Raw genomic sequence first — 17,115 nt, 5'->3', positions numbered from 1 at the left:
TTCGGCCCACAAAATCCCTTTAGGATTTTTAAACAGCTTTTACACCATTCGGAACAGCTAATTTCCCATCGAAAATAATCTCGGATGTATATCAACGGTTTACACTGTTATAAATCTTTAAATTAAACTGCGCTGCAAGTAAATTGCGAATTAATTCCATTGTTAAAGGAAAATTTATGACATTCGTACCGGAGTCTTAATTATTTACGCATTGTTTTAATGGCAATAAATTAAAACGAGTAATTCCAAATATAAGCTCACACACTTAAATTACTTAATTATACTAAAATGTTTTCTACGAACTACTTCCGATGTCACGGATACATCCCAGGTTGTTGTTTTTTTTACGTCTAAGTGATATGCTTTAACGACAACGTTAAATGTTATTATGTGAAGCTGACGCTTTATCATTGGTCGGCGCCCAGAAGGGCGACTATATTTGATATTACTTTAGAAATATTCCAACTTGGGGACTAGTTCATAAATTGCAGAACGATGCTTTCAGTAGATTCCACGTTGCATGATAAAATATGAAGTTAAGTATGTTTTATAAAACTTAACACTTTAATTGATAATGAAACTTACACGGTACTATTACATCCCGATGACCCGGGAAATATTCTGTGCGAATCCCGGGTCAAGTCAAACTATCCTTCACCCTGGTTAAAATAATATTTTGTCTTACCTTGAAAGGATATATCAGTGATGCCGGAAAGAGCCTGCAGTATCGATATCACCCAGCATGAATTGCTCTTATTTCGTACTCCAGGATACGTTCCTGATTCTGGTTGGCTAGATTTCGTACGCTGCTTTTTAGGCGTCGGAAAGTCTTTTGTTGGGGTATAGTGGAAACTTTTTCTTTTGTTCCTTTTGTTTGGCTTTTCCCAACTTTCCTTTGCATCGTATTGGCATTCGCCATCATTATCCCTGCATTTCGACCGTTTACTGCCTTGTTTCTGAAACTTCGACTTCTGGATATTTTCGTCTAAACCAGATAAATACCCGGTAAGCCTTCCAATTAGGACAACGTGTATTCGCCGAACAAATAATCCAACGCGTAGTTTCTTTTTGCCTTGCAGAGAATCGCATTTTACAATTCTGAACCAGTTTTCAACTGTATTGTTGGTGTCTCTTGTCAGTTGAATGCCTGACTTCATATCGGCTTCTAACATTATCCCTGTCCAAAGCGGAGCCAATGGCATGTATTGTGTATGTAAGAGCGTTATTGCTTCTGCACAGAAATATTCATTCTCGTGTTGTCCTTCTCCTGAGGCCACTTTAACTTCAAACAGTCCAAAGAATGGCGATCTTCTGCGAAGCGATGTCTCATCGTTCGTAAGGGCAGTTGTAAGGCTGTCTGCTTCCACATCGAGGTCAATAGATGAAGCTTCTGTAACGATGTGCCTCAACTTCGAAAGGGAATTCTCCATTTCTGACGACTTTGATGGGCTATTAAATACAGCCACTATCAATTTCCAGATGCTTTGTAACGCAACTAACGACGTGCAGTTTTGCATCAGTGCAAAGCACCTAATTGTCAACTCTTTCATTCCCTTATTCTTGATTATCGCAGAAACACTTCCAACGAATGATTTGATCATGTGTGCTGCACAAATATGTAGGACGGTGACATTCCGTTTCTCATTTTGATTTCGAAGCACTCCAAAACACACTTTAATGTACATTTCCAGGGACATGTGGTTAAAAGCTATTGTCACAGCATGTAGAAGCGCCCAACTGAAATCAATTTCTACTCGTTTTGGCTGAATTGATTTGTTTGAGTATTTAGCCAAAGTGTGCTGAAAACTCATGAGTGCTCTTGTCACCATATGTGGTGTCTGCTCATCCGAAATGAATTCAAAGACAGGTATTGGAGGTGTGCCTGGGTATTTGCCTTTAACTACTAGTGCATAATATAGTGTTCTAGCTGATCTAATGTTCCTAACAACTGACCCTGTGGCGTCGAAATAAAACACACCGTCTCCAGTTTTCACATGTTGTTTGGCAATGTCCAATTGCTCTTCCGTGTACAGAGTGGTCATGAATGGGCAGTAAGATATTTCGTGTATATATCCTTTGATGCGTTTGCTCTTCCTATCTTCATCAAATAAAATGTCCTTGGTTAAGATAAGTTCTGTAAATGGATCATCATGTAAGACGTCATACATCTGGAAGTCGCTTTTTGCCTTTCGAAGAACATCTTTAGATTGGCACCTCGTTATGTTTCCAAATAGAATTTCGTCTTCGTTCATTTCGCCCATCTCTGTATAGTGGAATGTGCTTGGGCCCACATCATTGACAATGCTAGCAACTTTTCGGCGTCTTTCGCCTTTAGGAAATCTTTTTGCAACTTCCCCCTTTTTGTGCTTGATTAAAGGCTTTCTAACGTGTTCGTTTACCTTTACATTTGTGTTTTGCTTCGGCCTTGTTTTGATAACAAAAACGAACTCGGAACAGCCGGGCATCTTGCATGCTGCCTTGGAAGTGAAGTAGTGGTGGTTACGTTTTGAATCTGTTATTACATTATGATACTTGAATGCTATCGCACAGGTCGGAACAATGTGGTGAAATTTATCGAAAAACAATTCTGTCCAGCCTTTTTTCATTTTATTGGCATCTTTCTCAGGACACACCGTTTCCCATTCGTCTTTTGATAATTCAAATGTAAATGACTGTGGGATTTGTGTTGTTAATGTATCGTATGAATTACTGCTTTCCTCGCCATCCGTTCCATTTTCCTCTCTCTGTGGTGTGCGTTTGTCTGATGAAGTATACATCTCTTCATTATGACTTTCATTGAGATCCGGTGGACAGTTGTTATTTATCGAATCTGTTAAGCAAGTGTCGTTTTCTGACGAGTCATCTTGTTCATTCCTTTCTGATACATTTGCGTCAGAGTTTGACATGTCTGCGATATCGTTGTCGTTTATGAAATCATCGCTAGGGTCATGCGTACTTTTAAATGTGTTTGGCGGTGTTAAGTTTGTATGAGGTTCGAAGGTGTTTGGCTGGTTATCTAAAACACTTTTTGTAGTTCTGTCTTTTTTTCTGCTTTGTTTGATAGTTTTGAATACCTGTCGAATGTTTTTTTCTCCGATCAATTTGCTTAGCTCTTTTAGATGATTTCATTGGGGTATTCAATCGTTTGTATCTCTTAGTCGCATACTCCCAAGAGCGTCTTTTTAACCAATGCGGCAACTTTTTGATTCGACCTCTTTTTGACACATTAGGCCTTTGGGTTTGTGCCTTTGGGGCTCTAGTGTCCCAGGACCTTCTTTTGATCCAGGCAGGCCTGTTATATCGTCTGCCTTTGTGTGATACCCCTAAAGGGGATTGTGGTTTAGATATCTTATCTGCTTGATTTCGCCAGTAGGAACGTACTTTGCTTCGGATTCTATAGTTATTTATTCCTAATACGCTCTCGGCTACTATTCCCCATATGGAGTCCGCTTTGGAAATACGTTTGTTACCAACAAGTTTATTTTTTTCCATGAATTTCGCTACATCTTTCTTTTGATCTTCATTCAGAGACATACGTTTTTTTCCTGGTCTACCCATTCTGCATGTGTTCTGTAATGATAATGCGTACATGATTACCGATTAGTACAAAAATTATTTTGATAAATGTATGACACTGTAATATCCGTATATGTTGCATATACGGGAGTAAATGCACTGCAGTACATTTTGAGACTAACAGAATATGCCATTCTGGTGCAGAGTACAGGGGAGTGTCCTTTTATAACGGCAATATATAAGTTACTGTACGTTCTAAGTGTACGGAAACGTAAGGATTCCCGTACACTATGGATATACAGAAATGTATTTTCGACCGTTTACCCATGTCATAAAATTATTGCGAAATATATTATCAAACTAGGTTATATATGTATATAACTATAACTGTACTAACACCTTCCTGTAATAGTACACACACACACACACACACATATATATATATATATATGTGTGTGTGTGTACTATTACAGGAAGGTGTTAGTAAAAGCTGTGTTATGTTGAAACATTAACACTTTGATGCAATTAGTTTTATTTCTGTGTATTTTGTGTAAAAAAGACGCAGTCTATGTGTTACAGAGTACGGCAATGATTGGTGGATTCATTAACGGCTAGGATTCGGGAATGTTTAGTACAAATCTTAATTCCGTGTCTATGATTAATATAACCGTGGGGCATATTCAGCATGAGGGAATGGGTTCACCCCTATACGATAGAACTGAGCTTTAGATTGTCTGTCTGTCTGTCTGTCTGTCTGTCTGTCTGTCTGTCTCTCTCTCACCCTCTCGTTCTCCTCAGACCCTCTCTCTCTCTAAATCTCTCTCTCTCTAAATCTCTCTCTCTCTGTGTCTCTCTCTCTCTGTCTCTCTCTCTCTCACTCCCTCCCTCTCTCTCTCTCTCTCTCTCTCTCTCTCTCTCTCTCTCTCTCTCTCTCTCTCACATATCTCTCTCTTTCACATCTCTCTCTCTATCTCCCTCTCTCACACACACACACATCTCTCTCTCTCTCTCTCACCTCCCATATCTCTCTCACACCACCCACATCTCTCCCATACCTCCTCTATCTCTCTAACACCTCCTGCATCTCTCTCACACCTCCCATATCTCTTTCTCACCTCCTCTACCCCTCTCTCTCTCTCACCTCCCATATCTCTCTCACACCTCCTATATCTCTCTTTCTCACCTCCTCTAGCTTTCTCTCTCTCACCTCCCATATCTCTCTCACACCTCCCATATCTCTCTCTCTCACCTCCTCTAGCTTTCTCTCTCTCACCTCCCATATCTCTCTCACACCACCCACATCTCTCCCATACCTCCTCTATCTCTCTAACACCTCCTGCATCTCTCTCACACCTCCCATATCTCTTTCTCGCCATCTCTACCACTCTCACACCTCCCATATATATCTCTCTCACCTCCTCTATCACTTTCTCACACCTCTCATATATATATATATATATATATATATCTCACCTCCCATATCTCTCTCACCTACTCTATCTTTCTCTCAACTCCTCTATCTCTCACACCTCCCATTTCTCTCTCACACCTCACATATCTCTCTCTCTCACCTCCTCTATTTCTCTCAAACTCTCTCACCTTCCATATCTCTCTCTCACCTCCTCTATTTCTATCTCACCTCCTCTCTCTCTCTCTCTCTCTCTCTCTCTCTCTCTCTCCTCTATCTCTCTCTTACCTCCCATATCTCTCTCCTCCTCTATATCTCTCTCTCTCTCTCACCCCCATATCTCCCTCTCACCTCCCTTATCTCTCCCTCTAACATCCCCTATCTTTTTCGCACCTCCATTATCTTTATATCTACATAACATCGGCTTTGAAGGCAATTTTGAATGCATCATTCTACGCAAGAGGAGGAGATAAATTTGCAACTTAAAATAAATCGCAAAATATCACTTAATTTAGTTCGTATATTTATTAAAGTAACTGTGCACCAGATGATCAATTTGCATGAAAAAAAGAAAATTGTCGAAAACTGTCATAAACTTAAGTATTAATGTGTAAAATGCATTGGAACTCACTAACTGAAGTACCACATAGTTTAACAACTATTTAAGTTTACCATTTATTTCGTATTTTTCCATTAAAAAATACTGGGTATGTCTACCTAGTAGAATTCATTACTTATGCGTGATTGTCTAGTCTATTTTATCACGTAATATTACCAAGTGAGGTCTATAGCTTAATTATGTCACCCTGAAAGAGAATGCCGTCGTAGCTCAGTGGATACGACGCCGGACTGCAGTTTTTTAGCGAACCAGTTTGAACTCGGTCTCAGACACATTTTTTTACATTTTGGTACTTTTTTACAATTATGATATCAAAGAGTACACATTCTATTAAATAATTGTCTTGAGATTCAATACAGAAAACAACGTTTTTGGTGCCAATCTGGTGTACAGTCCCTTTATAACTGCATCCCTATGTAACAATGGAACAGGCAACAGGTTTAACATCATTTCATGTGCACAGAAAAAAATCTGACATTTTTCAATATTTCAAAAAAACTAATATTTTTTTTTTTAGTTTTAGAAATAATTCGACAGCAAAAAAGCCTTACTAACGGTTTAAGAAATATGCATAAAGTAGTTAAAATAATCATTTCTTGAACTTACTTATAAAAACCTGCGATCTTATTTTTGTCAGCATTCTTATATAACTGGTTTCCATGGATTTTCGCAAAAATTGGCTCGTTCCAAGAATAAAACTGAAAAGTTTGTCAAAACGTTCGATCTGTGCGAGTGCAGCTTCAACTGTCCCATATTGAGTATCATTATTTCAAATAAATAGCATTTATATAAGAAAATAGTGCAGTCAAGCATAAGTCACAAATGATTGTCGAGCAAACAAAAAAGCGAAAAAGTTATTGAACAATTTTATTACTATAAATGCCATACCCAAAGTGTAATAAAGTTGTCATGCTGTGATAAGCCGCACGAGGGGCAAAACAACCAATTACTCGTACAGTTGAATACACAATTTCTTGGCACCAATTTTCCAACTTATTTAACATTAATGTTCATAGAGAGACCAAAATGATTTTTTTTATTTATTTTTTTCAAAAAGTGCATTTGAAGAGAAAAAGAAATCTGCATTATAATCCACTGGAGGCTAAGCAATCGGATGTCTATAAATAACCTTAAACAGCAAGACAATTTTAGCTCCTTCTGAATTCAGTGTAACTTTGGGTGAACAACAAAACCCTAAGAAAAGACCCAAATGTAAATGTATCATCAAATCTGGAAATGAAATGTTGAATTGCCAAGAGCTGACCGCTCACATATTGACCGTTTTGACCAAATTGTCACCGATTAAGATTTTGAACAATTTTTTTTAATTCAAGCTTAAGGAACAGAGTATAACATATATTTATTGTTTTAAAGGGGCTGTACTCCGTATGATAAAATAGCGAAAAAAATGAGGAAAACTGACATAAACTTGGCATCGATTTGTACAGTGGATTGAAACTTACTAACTGAAGTACAACATAGTTTACAATTTATTTAAGTTTAGCAGTTATATAGTATTTTTCCGTTAAAAAAGATTACTGGGTATGTCTACCAGGTAGAATTTATTCATTTTGCGTGATTGGCTAGTTGGTGTTATCACGTGATATTAGCGAGGTAGGTGTATAGCTTAATTATGTCACCCAATTAGAGTAAGCTTTCGTAGCACAGTGGATACGATGCTGGACTGTAATTTTGGCGACATGGGTTCGAACCCGATCTCCGTCCCATTTTTTTACATTTTGGTACTTTTTTTACAATAGTGATATCAAAGCGTAACACATTCTATTAGATAAATCTCCTGAGATTCGTTACAGAAAAAAACTCTTTTGGTGTCAATCTGGTGTACAGTCCTTTTAAAATCAAGTCAAGGACTTCAGTTTTAATGCTTCGAGCGTGGCTTTTTAAAATTCTAGATTTAGGTACATAAATTTCGTCATATTTTGTAATTAAATGTTTGTTTTTCTTAAGCTTTTTGCATTTGTATTATTTCTTTCCGGTGAATCGATGTCCGTGCACAAGTTGAACTAATGCCTGAACAATTGACATCGTATTATGAAACTCATACTCGTGGAGAATTTCTTTCTTGATCGAATAGCATAATGTATAAATTGTTGAATGGCATAATAATTAAATCATGCAAAAATTCGTTTTATGAAATGATTAGGTTACGGCAGATCTAGTATGATTACCATTGATAACATTGATTATTCAAACATGCTATTTTCAAATCTTATGAATTCATATACGAATTCGTACTTAGTTTAGTTAAGTTCTATAAAGAAAGTTTTATGACAAAGCCGTATGTATTGTTTTCAGCCATTTACCCACGGTTACTTTCTAAATGGCAAGACCCAAAACTTCTTTCCAAACTCCTTTGTTATGAGAAGAAATTAGTTTTCAAAAGGCTTGGACACACAAATTGAACAACACGACTAATGACGATATCTATGCATCATTTTCACTTTATGTTATGCACCAGTCAATTGTAACCACGCCCCCACCCCTAGGGCCGGGGGTATACCGGGGATGGCCGGGGAAAGGGCCGTGTTTTTACTTTCCAGTTGGCCTCGCAGGGCCGGGTGACCGCGGTGGTTTTGTCATAGCGCCAAATTTAGCGGAGATTGGGCATTATATAGAGTCTCTGGGGTGCGGGGGCATTTGGCCGGGGTTTAACCATCAGTTCGTCCCCGCAGGGCGGAAATTTTACCCGGGGTTGGCTGGACCTACCGAAAGTCAAAGTCCCGTCTATTCCCCGGACCTGGGGGCCGTGGTTACAATTGACTGGTGCATTATTGAAACAGGGGAATTCAAATATATACATTGATGCTTTCTTCTGCAAATTATGTGCAATAGTAAAATGCTGGGATGCCTTTATTTAACTGATAATCGGCAAAATTGCTCATTATCTCAAGGCTGGTAAACAATAAGAAGGATATTTTTTAATCCCGATAAAAATGATACGGTACTTTCCACAAAAGATTCGTTGTTAACTATTGTGAATTATTTTTAGACCATGAATTATTCAGTGTGAGCATACCACGTGATAAATTACATCACAAATGCAACTTCGGAGGGCACATTTTGCTTCGAATAAGGTTTAAAAAAAGATAACATCACTATTTCTTCAGCAATTTAATACGGATCCCAGCCTTCGGTCTTTACCAGAGTTTGACTAAGTTTAGTTTCTTAAAACACTTTAACAAACCTTTAAACAAAACGGCCGTCTAACGGAGCATTATTTTTGGAATAGATTTGTCGAAATAATTGATGAAACTAATCACCTTATCAAACTCAGGTCATAAAACGAAGGCGGTGCTCAGTAAGCTCCAAAACTTTCCTTTATTTTTATTTTAAATGGTGTTGTAAAAGAAGAGTAAGTTTTGTCTTAAGTCTTCAATTTAAGCAAAATGTTGTCTTTCGACATATCATTTAGGTTGCAATTTGTCACGCGGCACAAACAATAACACACACACACTCAAACATACATACGCACGCACGCACATACGCACGCACGCACGCACGCACGCACACACACACACACACACACACACACACTGTTAAGCAAACAAGAATATATATTTTAATTTACAACAGGTTGAATATCTTAAAGTCGTTATATTCAGGACTATGATCAGTACATCTTCATAACATATCACTAACACCTTTCCTTCATAATATGTCTACTACACTCATCTCTATCCTTTATCTAAATGTCTTTACATATCAAACAAATCAAATATATTTAGACTGTTAAATCAATATACACATCTTATCGTAAACGATTTTTGTGAAAATGCCATGCTTTCTGAGTGTGATAATTGAACGTTGCGAACTATATTTATAGTAAACAATGTAAATTCAACGTGGAAGTAACCGTTGAGCTGGGAACCTTGCATTCACTTTTGAATGAATGCTTTACAAGTTGTTGCCTGGACAAGTTAAAGTCAAGATTTTATTCATCAAGGCATATAATATGCATGTGACATAACAAAACAATGAAACACATATTAATTAACATCAAATAAAACAGTTACCAAACATGTCAAACACAAGAAAAAAAGAAACTTAACTAAACAACATCAGTGAAAATATGAAGTAATAAGGCACAATGGAATGGTATTGTAATTATCAATAGATCTTTGGTTAATCGGGGTATGGAGAGTGAGTCATCTGAATTTCAGTATGATGATTTTACAGAACAATGCCAGCTTAATTAATTTAGGTCTATTGTTACAGTTCATAAGTTCATCTAACTTAAAAGAGTTTGGGTGACGAATGTAATAAGGAACAATAAGTTTTTTTTTACGTATGATTGAAAAATGGTTACATTAAAGTAAGTAGTGAAATTCATCACCAATAACATTCTTAGTACATAACTGACATAATCTTTGATTTCTCTCAATGTTCAAATGCCAGCTTTTTCAATTGGCAAAGAATGGTGTGTGGTCCTAAACTTACAAAGTATTTTACAAAGGTTACTAGGCAACAAGTCAAGATAATCTTCAAAACAACGATTACTTTTAAACATTCTATATACAAGACATTTGGAAGAGCTATCAACAGTACTAGTCCAGTTTTGTAAGACACATTGTTTACGAAGAGACATAGGGTAATACCGTGCTAAATAATTTAATTAATAGATTTTTAGTTCTTATACACTGCAATAACGAGGGATGATTGCAAAGTTCGTGTAACTTAATAATAACATTTTCACTTTATTCTAATACATCTGAACGTGTATAACCCACAAGATAAACTTATTAAGAGATAACATATGGAGCGAAATAATAATCGGCCATCAATAGCAATAATAAACGGTATCCTTGGCAATGCAACAGGCCCCAGTCAGCGCACGACAATATGTGTATACTTTTTATTATTATTGCGCCTTAAGAAATGAAATTATTTACTGTTCTAAACGGCGAAAATCACGGAAACCTTTCACGTTCAATTTCAACGTCATGACATCATTTCCGTATAATCCAACGGTGTTTACTACATCCGGTTAGAAAATGGCAGCTTGTTTATTTGAACAGTCAAGGAAACCATGCCAGCGTGCGTCATGACTAAAACTGCAGACGCTGAATTACGGAGCGTTTTATTTTTTTTATCGGAATGGGAATGACACCAGCTGAAACGATTTCAATGATAAAATGAACAATACCGTAGATTTAATAAGTTAAAAACATTGATTGCCGTCAAACTGAATATATCCCCTTAAACGGTGCAAGGGATTCTTACGAAAGAGTTGGGTATGTCGAAAGTGAGTGCGCGCTGTTCTACACAGTAAGAAATTATATTATTGCAATTTGAAGATTTAGAACACCTTCTCTTCAGCCCTGACTTAGCCCCAATTAATTTCAGGACCTTTCCCGGTGATAAAGACTTCCCTCCATGTACAACGCTTCCAGAACGTTGCTGGTGATATTGGCAACCAACCCGTCGCAGTGTCACACCTCAACACGGACTGGTACCGGGAGACATTTACCAAGTGGATTGAGAGACACCAGGAATGAGTAGCTTTGCGCGGTAGAAGAAGAAATTGCGCACCTTTCATTGAACATGGATGAGGTGTGGCGCTCATTGACGCCATTGACGTTTTAGGCGTGCGTCAAGTGTTGGACTTCATGTAACTTTTCATTAATTTAAAATTTTAATTTATTTAAAGGTCATAGAACAAAAATATCATTAGCAATCATCCCTCGAATTTAATGGTTATTTACCGCTCTTTAGAGTGTTATCAAAATTCATACAGTAGTTTTCAGGTATTTCTCTAGACAAGAAATGTAAGTTTAAGCATTTTGCTGTAATTAGCTAAAATAGAGATGAGTGCACTCCTGTGATTTACCAGTGTATTACGTTCTTATCAAATTCCATCTGGATGTTTTAGTAATGTTCTGGACAAGTAGACTTGCAACGGACACAAAATGGTATTATAACAACTTCATACACCTACATTACCTTGCTTGTTGTTGCTGGGACTAAAGACATGTACTAAACACTCTGTCAAACGTGAATGATCCTGGCCCCGTCATTGACGTAACGCCAATGCCTGACTTAAGCATTCCTCATGCGTGACTGGAAGTATAATATGAATCTTAAAATAATGCAAAACAGTCATTCAAAGCTGAGCAATGAATACGATAGTTAAACAGGGCATGTAATAAAAGTTTTAATTAGTTTTTAAAACTTTTTACTTAATGGTAATGCACGTATAGAAAATATGGATATTTGACTTGCTGTTGATATCTACAATGATGGCAATACAATAAAATAATAATAACTCTGACAAAAGGAACATTTCTGTGATATATGTTTGAAATTGTCCCAATGATGAGAAGTTGTTTGAAGGTAAATGTTGACGACAGATGGACGACGGAAAATCACCCTATCAAAATAGCGCATGATGAGCACTTTGTGCTCAAGTAAGCTAAGAGTAGTTTTTAAAACCATTTACAAAAATATTGTATTAGAGCCAAAGTTTAACTTAAGGTTTTGATGCAATTCTTTAAAACAATGTATCTGTAATAACATTTAATTAAAAATCACGAAACACTTTGTTTCCGATCAGAAGCATTTGTCTATTCAAAACTTCCAATTATTCATCATATCAAAATCAAGAGCCAAAAGGTTGAATTAAAACAACAACAAAAACACATTAATGCAAAACAGCTTAGCCTTGTATCGTATTGTGACTAATTCTATGTTCATCTTAATTATATAACGTATTGAGAGACGTACGCATAGGTAAACAAACAGAGAAGTATCTAAGAACTAAAAATATACCTAGTCGGATAAGGATAGTTTCACCATTCACTGAAGCACTGGAGATAGATCCATCATTCCCTAAAGATAGGTAAACCATTCACTGAAGCACTGGAGATAGATCCATCATTCCCTAAAGATAGGTAAACCATTCACTGAAGCACTGGAGATAGATCCATCATTCCCTAAAGATAGGTAAACCATTCACTGAAGCACTGGAGATAGATCCATCATTCCCTAAAGATAGGTAAACCATTCACTGAAGCACTGGAGATAGATCCATCATTCCCTAAAGATAGGTAAACCATTCACTGAAGCACTGGAGATAGATCCATCATTCCCTAAAGATAGGTAAACCATTCACTGAAGCACTGGAGATAGATCCATCATTCCCTAAAGATAGGTAAACCATTCACTGAAGCACTGGAGATAGATCCATCATTCCCTAAAGATAGGTAAACCATTCACTGAAGCACTGGAGATAGATCCATCATTCCCTAAAGATAGGTAAACCATTCACTGAAGCACTGGAGATAGATCCATCATTCCCTAAAGATAGGTAAACCATTCACTGAAGCACTGGAGATAGATCCATCATTCCCTAAAGATAGGTAAACCATTCACTGAAGCACTGGAGATAGATCCATCATTCCCTAAAGATAGGTAAACCATTCACTGAAGCACTGGAGATAGATCCATCATTCCCTAAAGATAGGTAAACCATTCACTGAAGCACTGGAGATAGATCCATCATTCCCTAAAGATAGGTAAACCATTCACTGAAGCACTGGAGATAGATCCATCATTCCCTAAAGATAGGTAAACCATTCACTGAAACACTGGAGATAGATCCATCATTCCCTAAAGATAGGTAAACCATTCACTGAAGATGGTTCAACCATTCATATATTATTGTTCCAATATTTAGTGAAGATTGTTCCACTAATCACTGCAATCAACTAGAAATGACTACCAAACTTGTACGTTGGAATATCTCAACCATTGCTAGGTGACCTAAACAGTAAATGTTTAAGCATGTATAGGGCGGGCCATTACCTCATGACATCTAACTGACATAGACTGTACACGTTTCATTGGCTGATACGCATTCGACTAGAATGTATTTTGACATTGATTTAGCAGTGGGCGGAGTCTTGAAAAACCTTTTAATTTGAAACTCTTTATGACTGAAAGAAGGCAGACCTGCCATTCAATTTTAAATAACTAAGTGAACAGCGGTTCCATTAAAACAACGATTGAAGTCTATAGTGTTAGTGTTGAAAGCTATAAGCCTATCCAATGTCAGCATACGAGTTATAGCCAATTTGATGTGCAGGTACTTTGCTTTTGGTAAAATTTGGCGTATGACTAGATGCATTTATAGAAATTTGTAGCACGAATCATATCTAGTGGATTTACAAACAAGTTAACCTGTTTATGTTGTACAGGTAAAGAAGGTAACATATCGCAATTCTGGGCACTTTCAAGACTGTTTTAGTCTTATGATATTTATCTTACCAAAAACGTATCGCGAATATAAAACGATAGCTAGATAACTATCACGAAAATTAAGTGGTTAACACGAAACAATTCGCGAACGTTAACAGATTATCTAACTGCAGTTAAATAGCAACATACACATTATTTAAAGTTAACAAGTAACGCCCAAATACAACGTTATCAGATTTTCAATGATAAACCGTTTGGTTTAAGCCGAAAACTTATGCTAGCATTCATTGGAAGGGATGAATGTTGAATGTTAAGAGCTCCCTTGGGACTTCTTTTGAGGGGATGGGGGGGGGGTATCAATGTGAAGGACACTGTTAATAAAAATTAAAAAAAAACACACTATGTCCGCCTAATTAATAAGGTGAAGCTAAATGGATTGTGATGAAATTTTGGTATTGGTAGTTTAAGTTTGCTTTTGAGGGTTTGTGGTCAAGGTCAAGGTCATTGTAACATAAGATAAAAAAAAGTTTTCGCACAAATGCATTTAGCTAGTACTTTTTAATTCACAAGTAAATAAATGGCTTAAATTTCTGATTGCCCATTTTAAAAACATGGCTTCCTATTGGGGCGTTTCAACTTAAAAAGTACATTTGAATTTAAATAACATACTGGTATGAGAACTAAACAATTTAGATTTTAACATATCTGGACAAATTTATTGTTTATTGATGTACAATAAGAGACACGATGTAGGCACACACCAATACATATCTGACAAACGCTAAATATCCCGAATAGATAATGATGTTTAGCGTTTCTCAACCCATATCCCGGATTACAATGCTGATTTGTGATGCATACATATTTTTATATTAGAAGTATGCTTAATTATGAAAGAGTCTTTAATAACGCATCAAGGATATGATACTAGCACATTCATAACTTTACAAAACGCATTTTATTTCTTATTTAATATAGTTTATTCAAAAATTTACATATCTGTCACATACGTTTATAGACCTAAACATAAAGGTTACGTCACTTTAAATATGAGTTAACATATAGGATACTCAACACTACTTAACGAAAACACCATTCATAAACCCCTGTTTAATCTCGGATAGACCAATCTCCGATATACTCTTACAACATCCCAAATGTTAACCCTTGTATACTTCGTTGAAACGGATGTTCCGAAGTAGTCAATAGTTTGATTTCATCGTCAGATGCGAATCGGGGATCCCAATTTTCTAGAAATAAGACCTTTCAAATAAATTTTGGTATATTCTCACTCTAAATTTTATCAAGGCATTGTTTTTGTTGAACAGGTACAATTAATCTACTTTATTATTTAGTTCATTTATTGTTTATTTTTTATCCGAAACTGTGCTGTAAAGGCTGTGACACACGTTCAAAGTTGACCATACTCACCCCGCATTTTGGCTCCTGGGGCCCTTTTCGCCCCGTACTGCTGGACTCGTATATCATCTGATTCCTAATGTGCTTATATCCAGATGCTCTACTAGTCACTGGCTTTCACCCAGTATATCATACTGCTGGGGGAAAACTCGTTAAAGGCTGTGGCACACGTTCAAAGTTGACCATACTCACCCCGCATTTTGGCTCCTGGGGCCCTTTTCGCCCCGTACTGCTGGACTCGTATATCATCTGATTCCTAATGTGCTTATATCCAGATGCTCTACTAGTCACTGGCTTTCACCCAGTATATCATACTGCTGGGGTAAAACTCGTTAAAGGCTGTGGCACACGTTCAAAGTTGACCATACTCACCCCGCATTTTGGCTCCTGGGGCCCTTTTCGCCCCGTACTGCTGGACTTGTATATCATCTGATTCCTAATGTGCTTATATCCAGATGCTCTACTAGTCACTGGCTTTCACCCAGTATATCATACTGCTGGGGGAAAACTCGTTAAAGGCTGTGGCACACGTTCAAAGTTGACCATACTCACCCCGCATTTTGGCTCCTGGGGCCCTTTTCGCCCCGTACTGCTGGACTCGTATATCATCTGATTCCTAATGTGCTTATATCCAGATGCTCTACTAGTCACTGGCTTTCACCCAGTATATCATACTGCTGGGGGAAAACTCGTTAAAGGCTGTGGCACACGTTCAAAGTTGACCATACTCACCCCGCATTTTGGCTCCTGGGGCCCTTTTCGCCCCGTACTGCTGGACTCGTATATCATCTGATTCCTAATGTGCTTATATCCAGATGCTCTACTAGTCACTGGCTTTCACCCAGTATATCATACTGCTGGGGTAAAACTCGTTAAAGGCTGTGGCACACGTTCAAAGTTGACCATACTCACCCCGCATTTTGGCTCCTGGGGCCCTTTTCGCCCCGTACTGCTGGACTTGTATATCATCTGATTCCTAATGTGCTTATATCCAGATGCTCTACTAGTCACTGGCTTTCACCCAGTATATCATACTGCTGGGGGAAAACTCGTTAAAGGCTGTGGCACACGTTCAAAGTTGACCATACTCACCCCGCATTTTGGCTCCTGGGGCCCTTTTCGCCCCGTACTGCTGGACTCGTATATCATCTGATTCCTAATGTGCTTATATCCACATGCTCTACTAGTCACTGGCTTTCACCCAGTATATCATACTGCTGGGGGAAAACTCGTTAAAGGCTGTGACACACGTTCAAAGTTGACCATACTCACCCCGCATTTTGGCTCCTTGGGCCCTTTTCGCCCCGTACTGCTGGACTCGTATATCATCTGATTTCTAATGTGCTTATATCCAGATGCTCTACTAGTCACTGGCTTTCACCCAGTATATCATACCGCTGGGGGAAAACTCGTTAAAGGCTGTGGCACACGTTCAAAGTTGACCATACTCACCCCGCATTTTGGCTGGACGCAAGGTGTTTAAACATAGCAAAATCGGCTGTATTTTGCCCATGTTAGTGCACTTACCTTCAGAAAGAAAAAAACATATGCGTAAAATCAATGAAAAATAGCTATAATAGGTACAGGAATGGTGCACATTGACTAAAACTAACAGTTTCAAGTCAGGCATGTTTCTATTTTCACTTTATAAACAAGCAATCGTTCAGCTTATACATTCAAATATTTTTGTTAATGCCTCTAGAAACATATGTTAAAAAATAAATAGAAGCTTACACGTGTGGCTTCCGGGTAGGCGTATCTATATTGCGAGAAAAATGATAAAACTTACTTACCAGGTGAAAATATACTCCCAAAACACCAAAATCTCTTCGAACACCGCCATTTTATTCCGCATCACACATTTCCCTCACTTAAAATTCGGAAATCACAATATACGTAGGACCCCCTGCATAGATGGTGACATTTTGTAAGGTTCGTG

This window comes from Mya arenaria, chromosome 9 (assembly GCF_026914265.1).
Source record: "Mya arenaria isolate MELC-2E11 chromosome 9, ASM2691426v1".
NCBI lineage: Eukaryota > Metazoa > Mollusca > Bivalvia > Myida > Myidae > Mya > Mya arenaria.
The sequence above is the reverse complement of the archived record's forward strand: the minus strand, read 5'-3'. Positions refer to the sequence as shown.